Source organism: Triticum urartu, chromosome 5A (genome assembly GCF_056163025.1).
Source record: "Triticum urartu cultivar PI428250 chromosome 5A, HENAU_Tu73, whole genome shotgun sequence".
Classification (NCBI taxonomy): Eukaryota; Viridiplantae; Streptophyta; class Magnoliopsida; order Poales; family Poaceae; genus Triticum; species Triticum urartu.
Window position 1 is genome coordinate 326,297,241 of NC_141877.1, and position 20,248 is coordinate 326,317,488.

A 20,248-nucleotide genomic window follows, 5' to 3' on the forward strand; every position below is an offset into this window, starting at 1 on the left:
GACATGTTAGCCGTTGGATTTACATCCAACGACCGGCATCCATCTTTAATCTCTTGTCTTCTTCCTCCAGCGCCGCTGGGACCACCTCCCGCCTCCTGCTGCTAGCAGCTCTGCTTAGCACGCTTCCCTATGAAGCGCTACTCCATCGTTGGCCAGGCCATCCCTCCACCCCTCCACACCTCCTGTTCTTCTCCACCGACTGCCGAACCACGCCGCACTAGAACCAGTTCACCCTCGTACACCTCTCTGTCTGTGACTCTACTCCGGCGTCTTCCCATCTCCGGCTCGTTGCTCTCTGGGGCCTCGCCGTCGTCCACCACCTTGGATGCGCTCGGCGCGGCGTGGTCAACGTGGTCAACGAACGACATCATCGGAAGTAGACTGTGCGTGGAGAGGCTGACAGCTGGGTCCATGGCCGCACACAAGGAAATGCCTCCTTATTACGCGCAAAATAATGATTCCTCCACCTGACATCTGGGACCCACCGGAAGGGCCTCTGTATTTCGTGAAATAAAGTTCCCCCCGCTGACATGTCGGACCCACCAGGTATCTTCGCACGCAAGGAAGTGCCTCCTTATTACGCACAAAAAAATGAATATTCCCCCTGCCAGCTGGAACCCAGCATAGTGGGAGGCTGACTTGTGGGCCTACCAAGTTGACGGGGACGGAGGGCTTTGTCAACTTAGTCAATATGAACGATTCTAGCTCCTGTTACCGTACGATGTTCATCCAACGATCGTAGTGCTTCTTCAACCTCTGGTCTTCTTGCTCCAGCCGCCCAAACCAGCACCGGTCGTGCCGCGTGCTCCTGCCTCCCGTGGCCGACTGTGATGCCGCGAAGGCCTCACCGCCCCCTACTACTCCCACCGTTGGCCAGGCCATCCCTCTACTCACCCACACCCCCTGTTATTCTGCAGCGACAGCAGCCTCACACCGCAGCCGAACCAGTGAACCCTCGTACTCCTCTTCGCGTGGGCATCCACTGCTGCGTCTTCCCCGGCTCCGAGTCGTCCCCTTCCTAGTCCTCGCCGTCGTCCACCGCCCTGGTGCTCTCGGCGCGGCGTGGTCAACGTGGTCAACGACCGACTTCCATCGGAAGAGTAATGTACGTGGAGAGGCTGACAGCTGGGTCCACGGCAGCCGCAAGGAAGTGCCTCCTTATTACGCGGAAAATAATTATTCCTCCACTTGACAGCGGGGACCCACCGGACGGGCCACCAGTATTTTGCGAAAAAATCGTTTCCCCCTGACTGCTGGGACCCACCAGACGGGCCACCGTATTTCGCGAAAAAAAACGTTCCCCCACTGTCAGCTTGGACCCACCGGAAGTGCCTCCTTATTACGCACAAAAAAATGAATACTCCCCCGGCTAGCTGGGACCCACCTTGCTGGGAGGCTGACTTGTGGGCCTACTAAGTTGACGGGGACGAAGGGCTTTGTCAACTTAGTCAATATGAACGATTCTAGCTCCAATGACCGTACGATGTCCATCCAACGGCCATAGTGCTTCTTCAACCTCTGGTCTTCTTGCTCCAGCCGCCCAAAGCAGCGCCGGTCATGCCGCATGCTCCTGCCTCCCGTGGCCGGCTGTGCTGCCGCAGAGGCCTCACCGCCCCCTACTATTCCCACCGCTGGCCAGGCCCTGTGGCGACGATAGCCTCACACCGCAGCTGAACCAGTGAACCCTCGTAGTCCTCTCCGCGCGGGCTTCCACTACCGCGTCGTCCCCTTCCTAGGCCTCGCCGTCGTCCACCGCCGTGGTGCTCTACGCGCGGCGTGGTCAACGTGGTCAAGGAACGACTTCCATCGGAAGAGTACTGTACGTGGAGAAGCTGACAGCTGGGTCCACGGCCACAGCCCAATTTTTTTGTGATTTGCCAAGTAAGTCGCTTTATCAGGCCTGTTGGGCTGCAAATCTTTCAAGACGAGGAGAGCTTTCATTCGGCTGGCCGAGAAAATGGCCCATCGGTAATGAGAAATGATTTGTACATTTTTAAAACACATCAAACCGGCAATTAGTTTCAAATATCTTTTTTTTTCATTTAAAGATTTTAAATTACATTAATTTTTATGCATGGAGAATTTGTTGGATTTTATATTGATATACATTTATTTTTAAAATCAGTTTGAATGTGAGTCGAAATTTCGGGATTAAAAATAGTTCAGACCGCACCGAAATATGCAAAATTTCGTATAATTTTTTAACCGTTGCCACAATATGGGCTGTAATGCTAACAAAAAGAATATGGGCTCCAAAAAAACCTTAAGAATTAGCAAATGGACTGTAAATTATTAGAAATAATGACAAATGGCTTGTATGCTGTTTTCCACAGATTTGAGGCTTTCCTAAAAAAAAGGTTGACGCACAAGCACTGACTGTTGGATGTCCATCCAACGGCCGTCATGCTTCTTCAATCTCTACTCTTCCTGCTCCAGCCGCTCAAACAAGCGCCGGCGGGACTGCCTGCTCCCTCCTCCTCGCGGCCGGCTGTGTTGCCGCGCAGGCCTCACCACCCGACCGTACTCCCATCGCTGGCCTAGACATCCCTCTACTCACCCACACCTGTTGTTATTCTCCGGCGACGGAGACGAACCAGTAAACCCTCGTACAGTCATACTCCCCTCCGCGTGGGAAACAACTGCCGAGTCTTCCCTGCCTCCGTGTCGTCCCCTTCCTAGGCCTCGCCGTCGTCCACTGCCCTGGTGCTCTCGGCGCGGCGTGGTCAACATGGTCAAGGAACGACTACCATCGGACGTGGACTGTACGTGGAGAGGCTGACAGCTGGGTCCATGGCCGCATCAAGGAAGTGCCTCCGTATTACGTGGAAAATAATGATTCCTCCACCTGACAGCTGGGACCCACCGGACGGGCCACTGTATTTCGCGAAAAAAAAAACGTTTCTCCCTGACTGCTGGGACCCACCAGCTACATCTTCGCCCGCAAGGAAGTGCGCCGGGCAAAAAAAAATGATTCGCCCCCTGACTGCTGGGACCGACCAGCTACATTTTCGCAGGCAAGGAAGTGCCTGACAGTCGGGACCCACCTGGTCGAAGCATACGTAGCATTGTCATTCTGGTCGCGAACGTGTACGTACATACTGGTCGATGTAGAGGCGCGCAGGTGTCGGAGTAGAGGCGCGCACGTGTCGTAGTAGAGGCGCGCACGTAGCATTTACACGTACATACAGCGGCCAGGGTGCAAGAAAGAAAATACGGCCACGTATGTGTACATACGGGCGGGGTCTTGAACGCCTACTCGTGCATACGTACGGCTAGGGCTCGTGTACATGGCAGGGTCAGAACGGAGAAACATCGTCATCGTCATGTTCATGGGGAGGAAACGGAATGCGTCGTGTTCATGGGGAGGCAACGGAATGTGTCGTGTTCATGGGGAGGCAACGGAATGCGTCGTGTTCATCAGGAGGGCTTGGACGGAACAGGCGATGGAAACGAGGCCTGGCGTACCGCAGAACGGAGGAAACGGCCTTGTGTTCGACCGACCACGTTCCAAACGGGATCCTGTTCATCGGGAGGGGTCTGGCGTACTGCAAAACGGAGGAAATGGACCTCCTACGGTCGAAACGGGGGTCCTGTTGATCGGGAGGGGTGTGGCGTACCGCAAAACGGACGAAACGGACTTGTGTTGGAGCGCTACAGTCGAAACGGGGGTCCTGTTCATCGGGAGGGGTGTGGCATACCGTAAAACGGGACTCCACGGGATACTGTTCATCTCCACCGTCGACCTCCTCTGGCCTCCACGGGCTCCTGTTCATCCAGCCTCCACCGCGCGCTACTCCACTGGCTACTGTTCAACCACCCCTCCACCGTCTATTGTTCATCCAGCCCTCCACACCACGAGGTCCTATTCAACCACCCCTCCACCGTCTACTGTTCATCCAGCCCTCCACACCACGGGGTCCTGTTCAACCACCCCTCCACCGTCTACTGTTCATCCAGCCCTCCACACCACGGGGTCCTGTTCATCCACCCCTCCACGGGCAGCCCTCCACCGTCTACTGTTTATCCAGCCCTCCACCACACCACGGGGTCCTGTTCATCCAGAGGCAACGCCACCGCTCACTGTTCATCCAACCCCCCCCCCCCCCCCGCAACGCTCACTGTTCATCCCATCGATCGGCTTCAGTTAGCAGCAGTAGTGAAGGAATCGCTCGATCGAGTTCAGTTAACAGCCATCGATCGATCGCTCGGGTTCAGTAACGCGTAGCCTGCAGTGCAATCGCTCGGGTTCAGTTGGAGCCCAACGCCTCACTCGGGTTCAGTTAGAGCCAACGCCTCACACACACACGCGTACGTGTACAAGAGAAACGCGCATCGCTCGGCCCCCGACCTCCTACCGTAACCGGGAACTCCCCGAAATTTTCCTCCCCCTCGCTTCTACCACGGTTTTTTCTATCATGGACGGCCCAAAGAATGTCATGCAGCTGCGTCTCCGGCCCGCCCAGGACGAAAAGCCCATTTTCTGTCATGATTTTTTGTCATAGAAGTAGGAGCCCACCACATCTATGATGATACCGGGTTTTGTCACAATTATCGTCATAGAAGTGTCATATGTATGACAGAAAAAATTTCGTTCGGCCCAAAATGTCACGGATGTGTCTTTTTTTTGTAGTGGTTTCCCTCAACTTCAATGCGTTCCTAGAGAAAACCAAGTTGAAAGACAATGGCAGCAACTACACGGACTGGGTCCGTAACCTGAGGATTATCCTCATAGCTGCCAAGAAAGCATATGTCCTTGATGCACCGCTAGGTGAAGCACCTGTTTTCCCAGCAGATCAAGATGTTATGAACGCCTGGCAGACGCGTAGTGATGATTACTCCCTGGTTCAGTGTGGCATGCTTTATAGCTTAGAACCGGGGCTCCAAAAGCGTTTTGAGCAACACGGAGCATATGAGATGTTCCAAGAGCTGAAAATGGTTTTCCAAGCTCATGCCCGGGTCGAGAGATATGAAGTCTCCGACAAGTTCTATAGTTGTAAGATGGAGGAGAATAGTTCCGTCAGCGAGCACATACTCAAAATGTCTGGGTTGCACAACCGCTTGTCTCAGCTGGGAGTTAATCTCCCGGATGATGCGGTCGTTGACAGAATCCTTCAGTCGCTCCCACCTAGCTACAAGAGCTTTGTGATGAACTTCAATATGCAGGGGATGGAAAAGACAATTCCTGAGGTATATTCAATGCTGAAATCAGCGGAGGTGGAAATCAAAAACGAACATCAAGTGTTGATGGTGAATACAACCACTAAGTTCAAGAAAGGCAAGGGTAAAAAGAACTTCAAGAAGGACGGCAAGGGAGTTGCCGTGCCTGGTAAGCAAGCTGCCGAGAAGAAGCCAAAGAATGGACCCAAGCCTGAGACTGAATGCTTTTATTGCAAGGGAAACGGTCACTGGAAGCGGAACTGCCCCAAGTACATAGCGGATAAGAAGGCCAGCAATGCCAAAGGTATATGTGATATACATGTTAGTGATGTGTACCTAACCAGCGCTCATAGTAGCTCCTGGGTATTTGATACCGGTGTAGTTGCTCATATTTGTAACTCAAAATAGGAACTGCGGAATAAACGAAGACTGGCAAAGGACGAGGTGACGATGCGCGTCGAGAATGGTTCCAAGGTCGATGTGATCGTCGTCGGCACGCTACCTCTACATTTACCTACGGGATTAGTTTTAAACCTCAATAATTGTTATTTAGTACCAGCTTTGAGCATGAACATTGTATCTGGATCTCGTTTAATGCGAGATGGCTACTCATTTAAATCTGAGAATAATGGTTGTTCTATTTATATGAGAGACATGTTTTATGGTCATGCCTCGCTGGTCAATGGTTTATTCTTATTTAATCTCGAATGTGATGTTACACATATTCATAGTGTGAATGCCAAAAGGTGTAAGGTTGATAATGATAGTTCCACATACTTCTGGCACTGCCGCCTTGGTCACATTGGTGTCAAACGCATGAAGAAACTCCATGCAGATGGACTTTTGCAGTCTCTTGATTATGACTCATTTGACAGGTGCGAACCATGCCTCATGGGCAAAATGACCAAGACTCCGTTCTCCGGAACAATGGAGCGAGCAACCAACTTATTGGAAATCATACATACTGATGTGTGCGGTCTAATGAGTGTTGAGGCTCGCGATGGCTATTGTTATGTTCTCACCCTCACTGATGACTTGAGTAGATATGGGTATGTCTACTTAATGAAACACAAGTCTGAGACTTTTGAAAAGTTCAAGGAATTTCAGAGTGAGGTTGAGAATCAATGTGACAGGAAAATCAAGTTCTTACGATCAGATCGTGGGGGAGAATATTTGAGTCACGAATTTGGCACGCACTTAAGGAAATGCGGAATTGTGTCACAACTCACGCCGCCTGGAACACCTCAGCGTAATGGTGTGTCCGAACATCGTTATCGCACTCTATTGGATATGGTACGATCTATGATGTCTCTTACCGATCTACCGCTGTCATTTTGAGGATATGCTATAGAGACTGCCGCATTCACTTTAAATAGGGCTCCATCGAAATCAGTTAAAACAACACCGTATGAATTGTGGTTTGGTAAGAAACCTAAGCTGTCGTTTCTGAAAGTTTGGGGATGCGACGCTTATGTCAAGAAACTTCAACCTGAAAAGCTCAAACCCAAATCGGAAAAATGCGTCTTCATAGGATACCCTAAACAAACTATTGGGTATACCTCCTACCTCAGATCCGAAGGCAAGAACTTTGTTGCCAAGAATGGATCCTTTCTAGAGAAAGAGTTTCTCTCGAAAGAAGTAAGTGGGAGTGAGGGAGTCCTGGATTAGGGGGTCTCCGGACAGCCAGACTATATCCTTTGGCCGGACTGTTGGACTATGAAGATACAAGATTGAACACTTAGTCCCGTGTCCGGATGGGACTCTACTTGGCGTGGAAGGCAAGCTAGGCAATACGGATATGTATATCTCCTCCTTTGTAACCGACCTTGTGTAACCCTAGCCCTCTCCGGTGTCTATATAAACCGGAGGGTTTTAGTCCGTAGGACAAGATACAATCATACCATAGGCTAGCTTCTAGGGTTTAGCCTCTCTGATCTCGTGGTAGATCAACTCTTGTACTACTCATATTATAAAGAATAATCAAGCAGGACGTAGGGTTTTACCTCCATCGAGAGGGCCCGAACCTGGGTAAAACATCGTGTCCCCTGCCTCCTGTTACCATCCGCCTTAGACGCACAGTTCAGGACCCCTACCTGAGATCCGCCGGTTTTGACACCGACATTGGTGCTTTCATTGAGAGTTCCTCTGTGTCGTTGCCGGTAGGATTGATGGCTCCTACGATCATCGATAGCGATGCAGTCCAGGGTGAGACTTTTCTCCCCGGACAGATCTTTGTATTCGGCGGATTCGCACTGCGGGCCAACTCGCTTGGCCATCTGGAGCAGATCGAGAGTTACACCCCTGGCCACCAGGTCAGGTTTGGAAGCTTAAACTACACGGCTGATATCCGTGGAGACTTGATCTTTGACGGATTCGAGCCCCTGCCTTGTACGCCACACGGTCACGATGAGTATGATTTAGCTCTACCATCGGACAGTGTTCAGGAGATCGCACCGGCAACCGCTCCGACCCTCAATTCGGAACCAGTTGTGCCATCCATGGACGAGTGGATAGACCCCGCCACGGAGGCCGCACTCTCATCGGCGATCGAGCCGAGTATCGACCTTACCCTTCACGAGAGCCGTGACGCCGAACTCCCAGATTCTTCCCCGGCCACGGACTCCGAACCGCCTGCGCCTTATCGAATCCGATTGGGCGCCGATCATGGAGTTTACCTCCACGAATATTTTTCAGCACTCGCCCTTTGGCGACATACTGAACTCATTAAGGTCTCTCTCCTTGTTAGGAGAATATTGGTCAAACTATATCCGGCAGGATTGGGATGCGGATGACGAAGAAATTCGCCGCCCACCCACCACCCACTTAGTAGCCACTGTCGACGACTTAACCGACATGCTCGACTTCAACTCCGAAGACATCGATGGTATGGACGATGATGTGGGAGACAAAGAGGAACCACTGCCCACAGGGCACTGGATAGCCACCTCATCATACGATATATACATGGTGGACACACCCAAAGAAGGCAATGGCGACGAGACAGCGGAGGATGACCCCTCCAAGAAGCAACCCAAGCACCGACGTCAGCGGCGCCGCTCTAAGTCTCGCCAAAGCAAAAGCGGTGACACTGGCACAGGAGACAATACCACTCTGGATAGTGCCGAAGACGATAACAATCCCCTCCAGCAAGATTTAGGGCAGGAGGATGGAGAAGCCAGCCCTCCCGAGAGAGCGGCAGATGGAGAGGCGGAGGATGATAATTGCATGCCTCCCTTCGAAGATGAGGCAAGCCTCGATGATGACGAATTCATCGTGCCTGAGGATCCCGTCGAACAAGAGCGCTTCAAGCGCCGGCTTATAGCCACGACAAATAGCTTTAAGAAAAAGCAACAACAGCTTCAAGCTAATCAAGATTTGCTAGCCGACAGATGGACTGAAGTCCTTGCGGCCGAGGAATATAAACTCGAACGTCCCTCCAAGAGTTACCCAAAGCACAAATTGCTACCCCGACTGGAGGAGGAAGCACCAAAACCTACATCTCCAACGTATGACGTGGCTGATCGGCCACCTCGTGGCCGCGACAGAGAGGCACTTCAGCCAAAAGCTCAGCCCGCACTCCGACGCCACTCAAATAAAAATGTCAAGGCATGGGGAAATACGCCAGACCTGCGAGACGTATTGGAGGACAAAGCAAAACATGCAAGATCGATCTACGGATCGCGAGGGCGCGCCACTATGCGAGACATAATCATCACGCCGAATACAGTAAAAGTAAATCCGACCGGGCCGAACACAGCGAGCAAGACTCATTTGAGCTGCGTCGTGATATAGCCCAGTACAGAGGCGCCGCACACCCCCTATGCTTCACACACGAAGTAATGGATCACCAAATCCCAGAGGGTTTCAAACCTGTAAATATCGAATCATACGACGGCACAACAGATCCTGCGGTATGGATCGAAGATTTCCTCCTGCACATCCACATGGCCCGCGGTGATGATCTACATGCCATCAAATACCTCCCACTCAAGCTCAAAGGACCAGCTCGGCATTGGCTCAATAGCCTGCCAGCAGAATCCATTGGCTGTTGGGAAGATCTGGAAGCCGCATTCCTTGACAACTTCCAGGGCACTTATGTGCGACCACCGGATGCCGATGACTTGAGCCACATAATTCAGCAGCCATAAGAATCGGCAAGGCAATTCTGGACTCGGTTCCTAACAAAGAAAAATCAAATCGTCAACTGTCCGGATGCAGAGGCCCTAGTAGCTTTTAAGCACAACATCCGCGACGAGTGGCTAGCCCGGCTCCTTGGCCAGGAAAAGCCGAAATCTATGGCAGCCCTCACAACACTCATGACCCGCTTCTGTGCGGGAGAAGATAGCTGGCTGGCTCGCAGCAATAACATATCAAAGAACCATGGTACTTCGGATACCAAGGATGGCAATGGCAGGTCACGTCACAACAAACATAAACGCCGCATTAACAACGACAATACCGAGGATACGGCAGTCAATGCCGGATTCAAAGGCTCTAAACCCGGTCAACGGAAAAAGCCATTCAAAAGAAGCACTTCGGGCCCATCCAGTTTGGACCGTATACTCGATAGCTCGTGTCAAATACACGGCACCCCCGACAAGCCAGCCAACCACACCAATAGGGATTGTTGGGTGTTCAAGCAGGCCGGCAAGTTAATTGTCGAAAACAACGATAAGGGGTCACATAGCGATGACGAAGAGGAGCCCCGGCAGCCGAACACCAGAGGACAGAAGAGGTTTCCCCCACAAGTGCGGACAGTGAACATGATATACGCAACCCACATCCCAAGAGGGAGCGGATGCGTGCGCTGAGGGACGTATATGCGTTGGAGCCAGTCGCCCCAAAGTTCAACCCATGGTCCTCTTGTCCGATCACCTTCGATCGCAGGGACCACCCCACTAGTATCCGTCATGGCGGATTCACCGCACTGGTCCTAGACCCAATCATTGACGGATTTCACCTCACTCGAGTCCTTATGGATGGTGGCAGCAGCCTGAACCTGCTTTACCAGGACACAGTGCGCAAAATGGGTATAGACCCCTCAAGGATCAAACCCCACAAAAACGACCTTCAAAGGCGTCATACCAGGTGTAGAGGCCCATTGCACAGGCTCAGTCACACTGGAAGTGGTCTTCGGATCCCCGGATAACTTCCGAAGCGAAGAGTTAATCTTCGATATAATCCCGTTCCACAGTGGCTATCATGCACTGCTCGGGCAAACCGTATTTGCGAGATTCAATGCGGTACCGCATTAGGCATACCTCAAGCTCAAGATGCCAGGACCTCGGGGGGTCATCACAGTTAATGGAAACACAGAGCGCTCTCTTTGCATGGAGGAGCACACTGCGGCCCTCGCAGCAGAAGCGCAAAGCAGCCTCTTAAGGCAATCCACTAGTTCGGTGATTAAGGACCCGGACACCTTCAAGCGCGCCCGGAGTAATCGGCAACAAGACCGCCTGGCACGCTCCGAGCTCGCATAGCAATGCAGCCCCCACCCCAGTCCCAGCCAAACGGCGAAACCCGTGCCGCGCGTACATAATTACGCATTGAAAATACCATGGGCATAGGTGGGGAGGGGGCACGTCTACTGCACGCCCCAAGACGCGGCTCAACCGCACTAGGGGCTTCACGCTTTATTATTTTTGTCTCTTTCAGGACTTTAATCTCTAGAAACCTTATCCGGAAGTATGATTGCTGAACACATGATGCAGCAACCAAGGAGGCAGAAAGCTACGTCGCACCATGGAACTCCCAGGTGGATTACGATAACGAGTGAAATATTTGCTTTAATGCCATTCCTCAGCTTGCCCTTGGAGGGGACACTTCTAATAGTCCTACTTTTTGCTTACCGCACTACTTGTATCATTTTGATTTAACGCACCTTTTTTAATACATAATGCATAGCACTAGACTATTATCGCATTCTTTATTCCTCCTTTTTTTATATACATATATATGTTCATTCATGACATCCAGCACCCGTACACTCTGGTACGGCTAATACGCTAGGGGCTTAAGCGTACCCCTTATTACGGCGTGAGTAGTTCGAACACTTTCAACAGTGCGGCACCCCGAACTTATAGCATTATATGCATCAGCTCTGAATCATGTCTTAGGTCAATAGTTGGGTTTGCCCGGCTCCCATGTTTTGGTACCTTACGTTCCTCTATATCGGCTAAGGTAGCACCGGGAGAACTACTGCGATTGTGCCCTGGTTCTGCTAGGCTAAGCACCTCAGTAGAGAAAGCTAAAATTGACTGTCATGATAAGGCGAGAGACTGGTCGTTGTTCGAGAGGTTTCAAGTCCCTAAAGACTTATGCCGCTTAGAACGAGGAGTCGGCTTTGTTCGGCTTAAGGCGTGTATAGCGCCCCGAATTCGGCCTTCCGAATACTAGGGGCTTCGCCAAAATTTAAAATTATAGGATTCTATGGCTAAGTGAGAGTGATAAAGCATTATAGTCCGATTTCCTTGTTCGTTGTGCTGAGCACCTCCCTCGAAGGACCCAAAAATGGGAACAAGAGTGCTTAGGTTTATCCCGAACACCCCAGCACTCGTGGCATGTGGGCAGAAGCCGACGACTAGCCATCTCTCAGATTTGATAAATAGCCGAACAGAAGGTAATATTTTAAATTCAAACAAGCGTTGCATAGAGCATATGAATAAGTTTTCATAGTACAGGATCACACGAGCAAGTTCATTCAAATATTACATCTTTCGCACACTCGTCCGCTACAAGACGGGCACCCTTCAGGACACCCTCATAATACATCTCAGGGTGGCGATGCTCTTTGCCCTATGGCGGCCCCTCCTTCACCAGCTTTACGGCGTCCAGCTTCGCCTAGTGCACCTTTGCACGGGCAAAATCCCGGCGTGCACCTTCGATGCAGACGGACCGCTTGATGACTTCCAGCCGTGGGCAGGCATCCACAAGCCGCCGCACCAGGACGAAGTAGCTGTTGGGAAGGGCGTCGCTAGGCCACATCCGGACTGTAAGGCCCCTCATGGCCTGTTCGGTCGCCTTGTGTAGCTCGACCAGTTGCTTCAGCTGGTCGCTCATAGGCATCGGGTGTTCGGTCCCAGTATACTGAGACCAGAACAGCTTCTCCGCCGAGCTTCTCTCCTCGGCCTGGTAAAAATGTGCGGCATCCGACATGCTACGGGGCAAATCTGCGAATGCTCCTGGAGAGCTCCGGACTCGGGTAAGTAACAAGTAATTTACTTTCACATGCTTGATTTGCATATTGAATGCCTTACCCGCCACTATCTTCCTCATCGCCTCAATCTCCTGGAAGGCCTTTTGGGCTTCAGCCTTGGCATTCTTTGCGCTCTCAAGGGCCGCAGCAAGCTCAGACTCTCGCGTCTTCGAGTCAAGCTCCAACGCCTCGAGCTTCGTCACGAGAGCTTGGAGCTCTTGCTGCACCTCGCCCACCCGTGCCTCTTGCTTTTCCCTCTCGGTGCGCTCCTGGGCCGCTTTGTTTTCGGCCTCGGATAGCGCTTGCTTTAGGGTTGCCACTTCAGTCGTGGCCCCTGGCAAATTCATGATGATCCTGTCATCTTGCAATCGCATCTTATATATATATACTAGGTATTACTTACCTTTGTTCTCCTCGAGCTGCCTCTTAGCAAGGCCGAGCTCTTTCTCGGACCCCTAAAGGTCCTGCTTTAGTGCGGCGACCTCCGCAGTCAGTGCGGCAGAGGTCAGCAGCGAAGCCTGCATACGCATATAGACATACTTATATTAGACTCCTGCTGATATTATTTGATCCTCTATTCGGCTTTTCTTTGTGAACACCAAACAGAGCATCAGGGGCTACTGTCTATGCGGTAACATTTTTCTATATTTTAAATACGTACCTCAAAGCCTGTTAGAAGGCTGGCACAGGCTTCAGTCAGTCCGCTCTTGGCGGACTGAACCTTCTTGATCACTGCACTCATAATAGTGCGGTGCTCCTCGTCGATAGAAGCGCCACGAAGCGCTCCCAGCAGGTTCTCTGGTGCCTCTGGATGGACAGAGGTCACTGGCACGGGCGTCTTGCCCCTTTGGGAAGGGAGCCGCCTGCCGGAGTTCGGAACCACTGGAGGTTCCGGCGCGGTGTTCGGCTGAGAGCCGAACTTGGAGGCCCCGGGAGCCTTGCTCCCTTTGCTCCTGGAGTCTGGAAGGTCGCCTTGAGGCGCCTCCAGGACTGTCTCCCCCCGGCTCGGTGCCCCTTGAGACAATACCTCGGCATTGTCTGTAGGGTAGGGGGAGGAGGCGGTCGGAAGTGGATCGCTATCCATATCCGACGGGTCCAAGGAACCGTCCGACGAAGATACGTCGATACGGGCTCGGGGCGGTCTGCATAATCATATTCGGCGTTAGGAAAAGCAATGCGACAACGGTATGCTATGAATTACTCTGGTATCTGAATACTTACGACTTCGCCAGGGGCTTGGCCCTGAGCAGCCACTCGTCTTCGCCTTCAGCGGCGGTGGTGGAACAGTCCGGAAGAAGAGTCCTTCCCTTCTTGGACCCTTCGGCCTCCTCAATTGGGGCAGCCTTCCTTTTCTTGTCTCCTCCGGCTGGAGGGGGGGCATCTTCATCTTCCTCCTCGTCTTCAGCGGAGGAATGCGTTGCGGAGTTATCGGACGATGAGCCCGATACCACCTGGCACAGGGAACACTTTCGGGTCCCCGTGGCCTTCTTCTTGGTCTTCTCCGGCACCTTATAAGGAGCCGGAGTCAGCATCTCCGTCAGAAGATCATCCGCCGTGTCTTCGCGCAGGGGGGCGGACAGTTAATCTGCTCCGATGCCTCCACCCAGTCCTGTCAAGGGCATAGGAGCTCAAACCCCGCACAAGGTTAAGCTATGGGAAATAAATATCCTACCAGATGTACAAAACTTACCGGATTTGCAGGGCGCTTCGCGCTTAGCCCGTGGTCCTCGGTAAGAGAGGGAGGGACCTCGGCGCCCTTGAACAGCACCCTCCAGACGTCTTTATGCGTCGTGTCGAAGAGCTCGCTTAGAGTCTGGTGCTGGGCCGGGTCGAACTCCCATAAGTTGAAATCCCGTTGTTGGCATGGGAGGATCCGGCGGAAGAGCATAACCTGGACTATGTTGACAAGCTTGAGTTTCTTGCTTGTCATGTTCCGGATACATTTCTGGAGTCCTTCCAGCTCCATCGATGAACCCCAGGGCAGGCCCTTCTCCTTCCAGGAAGTGAGCCGCCTGGGGAATCCGGATCAAAACTCGCGGGCCGCCACCCAGTTGGTGTCGCGCGGCTCAGTGATGTAGAACCACCCCGATTGCCACCCCTTTACGGTCTCCATGAAGGAGCCCTCAAGCCATGTAACGTTGGGCATCTTGCCCACCATGGCTCCTCCGCATTCCGCTTGTTGTCCGCCCACTATCTTTGGCTTGATATTAAAGGTCTTCAGCCACAGGCCGAAGTGAGACCGGATGCGGAGGAAAGCCTCGCACACGATGATGAACGTCGAGATATTGAGGATGAAGTTCGGGGCCAGATCATGAAAGTCCAGCCCGTAATAGAACATGAGGCCGCGGACAAATGGATGAAGGGGAAACCCCAGTCCACAGACGAAATGGGGGAGGAAGACCACCCTCTCGTGAGGTTCGGGGGTAGGGATGACCTGCCCCGTGGCTGGCAGCCGGTGCGCGATATCCGTGGCTAAGTATCCGGCTCCGCGTAACTTTTTGATGTGCCCCTCCGTGACAGAGGAGGCCATCCACTTGCCTCCCGCTCCGGACATGTTTTGGAGAGAGTTGAGGAGGAAGATGCGGACTTGGGCGCTGGAGCTCGAGTGCGCGAGAATGGATGAGCAAGGAGGAAGAAGGCGTGGGTAGAAAAATGTGAGATCTTATCCCTTTATAAGGGCGGACTAAACTATGCGCCCTCACTAGCCTGGTAAAACTCGCTTATCCACCAAGCGCCGTAATTGATGGCGCAGTTGGGTTACCCACGTCCATATTGATGAGAATCCTGTAATAAGGGGAACACGATCTTTGCTTTGACAAGACGTGTCAAGAAACCGCCTCGCGTTATGTGCGGGGCTGGTTAAGGAAAAATGGTTCGAATAATTACCGGGGCATGACATGATGTCATGCTGCCAAAACATGTCAGTGGATTGGATTTGTGGAAATATTATTCTCTCTACGGTGGTATGTGAAACTTATTTTGTAGGGTCGGACACTATCCTTGTATTCAAATTCTCCTCTGGTGTATTCGGAGGAGGAACCCGCCTTGCAATGCCGAAGACAACATTGCGCGCCGGACTCATCGTAATTGAAGCCTGGTTCAGGGGCTACTGAGGGAGTCCTGGATTAGAGGGTCTCCGGACAGCCGGACTATATCCTTTGGCCGGACTGTTGGACTATGAAGATACAAGATTGAAGACTTCGTCCCGTCTCCGAATGGGACTCTACTTGGCGTGGAAGGCAAGCTAGGCAATACGGATATGTATATCTCCTCCTTTGTAACCGACCTTGTGTAACCCTAGCCCTCTCCAGTGTCTATATAAACCGGAGGGTTTTAGTCCGCAGGACAAGATACAATCATACCATAGGCTAGCTTCTAGGGTTTAGCCTCTCCGATCTCGTGGTAGATCAACTCTTGTACTACTCATATTATCAAGAATAATCAAGCAGGATGTAGGGTTTTACCTCCATCGAGAGGGCCCAAACCTGGGTAAAACATCGTGTCCCCTGCCTCCTGTTACCATCCGCCTTAGACGCACAGTTCGGGACCCCCTACTCGAGATCCGCCGGTTTTGACAAGCACCGAGATCCGTCGGTTTTACCTCCATCGAGATGCAACGCTTGTTTGAATTTAAAATATTACCTTCTGTTCGGCTGTTTATCAAATCTGAGAGATGGCCAGTCGTCGCCTTCTGCCCCCATGCCACGAGTGCTGGGGTGTTCGGGATAAACCTGAGCACTCTTGTTCCCATTTTTGGGTCCTTCGAGGGAGGTGCTCGGCACAACGAACAAGGCAATCGGACTATAATGCTTTATCACTCTCACTTAGCCATGGAATTCTATAATTTTAAATTTCGGCGAAGCCCCTAGTATTCGGAAGGCCGAATTCGGGGCGCTATACACGCCTTAAGCCGGACAAAGCCGACTCCTTGCTCTAAGCGGCATAAGTCTTTAGGGACTCGAAACCTCTCGAACAGCGACCAGTCTCTTGCCTTATCAAGACAGTCAGTTTTAGCTTTCTCTACTGAGGTGCTTAACCCAGCAGAACCGGGGCACAATCGCAGTAGTTCTCACAGTGCTACCTTAGCTGATATAGCGGAACGTAAGGTACCAAAACATGGGAGCCGGGCAAACCCAACTATTGACCCAAGACATGATTCGGAGCTGATGCATATAATGCTATAAGTTCGGGGTGCCGCACTGTCAAAAGTGTTCGGACTTCTCACGTCGTAATAAGGGGTATGCTTAAGCCCCTAGTGTATTAGCCGTACCAGAGTGTACGGGTGCTGGATGTCATGAATGAACATATATATGTATATAAAAAAGGAAGAATAAAGAATGCGATAATAGTCTAGTGCTATGCATTGTTTATTCAAAAAGGTGCGTTAAAGCAAAATGATACAAGTAGTGTGATAAGCAAAAATTAGGACTATTTGAAGTGTCCCCTCCAAGGGCAAGCTGAGGAATGGCATTAAAGCAAATATTTCACTCGTTATCGTAATCCACCTGGGAGTTCCGTGGTGCAGCGTAGCTTTCTGCCTCCTTGGTTGCTGCATCATGTGTTCGGCCATCATACTGTCGGACAGGATTTCCAGAGATTAAAGTCCTGAAAGAGAGAAGAATAAAAAGGCAGGAAGCCCCTAGTGCGGTTGAGCCGCGTCTTGGGGCGTGCCGTAGTCATGCCCCCTCCCCACCTATGCCCATGGTATTTTCAATGCGTAATTATGTATGCGCGGCACGGATTTCGCCATTTGGCTGGGACTGGGTGGGGGCCGCATTGCTATGCGAGCTCAGAACGTGCCAGGCGGTCTTGTTGCCGATTACTCCGGGCGCGCTTGAAGGTGTCCGGGTCCTTAATCGCCGAACTAGTGGATTGCCTTAAGAGGCTGCTTTGCGCTTCTGCTGCGAGGGCCGCAGTGTGCTCCTCCGTGCGGAGAGAGCGCTCTGTGTTTCCATTAATTGTGATGACCCCCCGAGGTCTTGGCATCTTGAGCTTGAGGTATGCATAATGCGGTACCGCATTGAATCTCGCAAATGCGGTTCGCCCGAGCAGTGCGTGATAGCCACTGCGGAACGGGACTATATCAAAGATTAACTCCTCGCTTCAGAAGTTATCTAGGGATCCGAAGACCACTTCCAGCATTAACAAACCTAAGTTGTCGTTTCTGAAAGTTTGGGGATGCGAAGCTTATGTCAAGAAACTTCAACCTGAAAAGCTCGAACCCAAATCGGAAAAATGCGTCTTCATAGGATACCCTAAAGAAACTATTGGGTATACCTTCTACCTCAGATCCGAAGGCAAGATCTTTGTTGCCAAGAATGGAACCTTTCTAGAGAAAGAGTTTCTCTCGAAAGAAGTAAGTGGGAGGAAAGTAGAACTTGATGAAGTATTGCCTCTTGAACCGGAGAGTGGCGCAGCTCAAGAAAATGTTTCTGAGGTGCCTGCACCGACTAGAGAGGAAGTTGATGATGATGATCATGAAACTTCAGATCAAGTTGCTACTGAACTTCGTAGGTCCACAAGGACACGTTCCGCACCAGAGTGGTACGGCAACCCTGTCCTGGAAATCATGTTGTTAGACAATGGTGAACCTTCGAACTATGAAGAAGCGATGGCGGGCCCAGATTCCGACAAATGGCTGGAAGCCATGAAATCCGAGATAGGATCCATGTATGAAAACGAAGTATGGACTTTGACTGACTTGCCTGATGATCGGCGAGCCAAAGAAAATAAATGGATCTTTAAGAAGAAGACAGACATGGATGGTAATGTGACCATATATAAGGCTCGGCTTGTCGCTAAGGGTTATCGACAAGTTCAAGGGGTTGACTATGATGAGACTTTCTCACCCGTAGTGAAGCTAAAGTCCGTCCGAATCATGTTAGCAATTGCTGCATTCTATGATTATGAGATATGGCAAATGGACATCAAAACGGCATTCCTTAATGGTTTCCTTAAGGAAGAATTGTATATGATGCAGCCGGAAGGTTTTGTCGATCCTAAGAATGCTGACAAGGTGTGCAAGCTCCAACGCTCAATCTATGGGCTGGTGCAAGCCTCTCGGAGTTGGAACATTCGATTTGATGAGATGATCAAAGCGTTTGGGTTTACGCAGACTTATGGAGAAGCCTGTGTTTACAAGAAAGTGAGTGGGAGCTCTGTAGCATTTCTCATATTATATGTGGATGACATACTATTGATGGGGAATGATATAGAATTCTTGGAAAGCATAAAGGCCTACTTGAACAAGTGTTTTTCAATGAAGGACCTTGGAGAAGCTTCTTATATATTAGGCCTCAAGATCTATAGAGATAGATCGAGATGCCTCATTGGTCTTTCACAAAGTACGTACCTTGACAAGATATTGAAGAAGTTCAATATGGATCAGTCCAAGAAGGGGTTCTTGCCTGTATTGCAAGATATGAGATTGAGCACGGCTCAATGCCCGACCACGGCAGAAGATAGAGAAAAGATGAGTGTCGTCCCCTATGCCTCGGCCATAGGGTCTATTATGTATGCCATGTTGTGTACCAGACCTGATGTAAACCTTGCCGTGAGTTTGGTAGGAAGGTACCAAAGTAATCCCGGCATGGAACACTGGACAGCGGTCAAGAATATCCTGAAGTACCTGAAAAGTACTATGGATATGTTTCTCGTTTATGGAGGTGACGAAGAGCTCGTCGTAAAGGGTTACGTCGATGCTAGCTTCGACACAGATCTGGATTACTCCAAGTCACAAACCGGATACGTGTATATTTTGAATGGTGGGGCAGTCGGCTGGTGTAGTTGCAAGCAAAGCGTCGTGGCGGGATCTACATGTGAAGCGGAGTACATGGCAGCCTTGGAGGCAGCACAAGAAGCAATCTGGATGAAGGAGTTCATTACCGACCTAGGAGTTATTCCCAATGCATCGGGCCCGATGACTCTCTTCTGTGACAACACTGGAGCTATTGCCCTTGCCAAGGAGCCTAGGTTTCACAGCAAGACCAGGCATATCAAGCGTCGCTTCAACTCCATTCGTGAAAATGTTCAAAATGGAGACATAGATATTTGTAAAATGCATACGGACCTGAATGTCGCAGATCCGTTGACTAAACCTCTTCCTCGAGCAAAACATGATCAACACCAAAACTCTATGGGTGTTCGATTCATCACAATGTAACTAGATTATTGACTCTAGTGCAAGTGGGAGACTGTTGGAAATATGCCCTAGAGGCAATAATGATATGGTTATTATTATATTTCCTTGTTCATGATAATTGTCTATTGTTCATGCTATAATTGTGTTATCCGGAAATCGTAATACATGTGTCAATACATAGACCACAACATGTCCCTAGTGAGCCTCTAGTTGACTAGCTCGTTGATCAATAGATGGTTACGGTTTCCTGACCATGGACATTGGATGTCATTGATAACGGGATCACATCATTATGAGAATGATGTGATGGACAAGACCCAATCCTAAGCATAGCGCAAGATCGTGTAGTTCGTCTGCTAAAGCTTTTCTAATGTCAAGTATCTTTTCCTTAGACCATGAGCTTGTGCAACTCCCGGATACTGTAGGAATACTTTGGGTGTGCCAAACGTCACAACGTAACTGGGTGACTATAAAGGTGCACTACGGGTATCTCCGAAAGTGTCTGTTGGGTTGGCACGAATCGAGACTGGGATTTGTCACTCCGTATGACGGAGAGGTATCTCTAGGCCCACTCGGTAAGACATCATCTTAATGAGCTCAATGTGACTAGGGTTCTTCACGAGATGATGTGTTACGGAACGAGTAAAGTGACTTGCCGGTAACGATATTGAACAAGGTATTGGGATACCGACAATCGAATCTCGGGCAAGTAACGTACCGATTGACAAAGGGAATTGTATACGGGATTGCTTGAA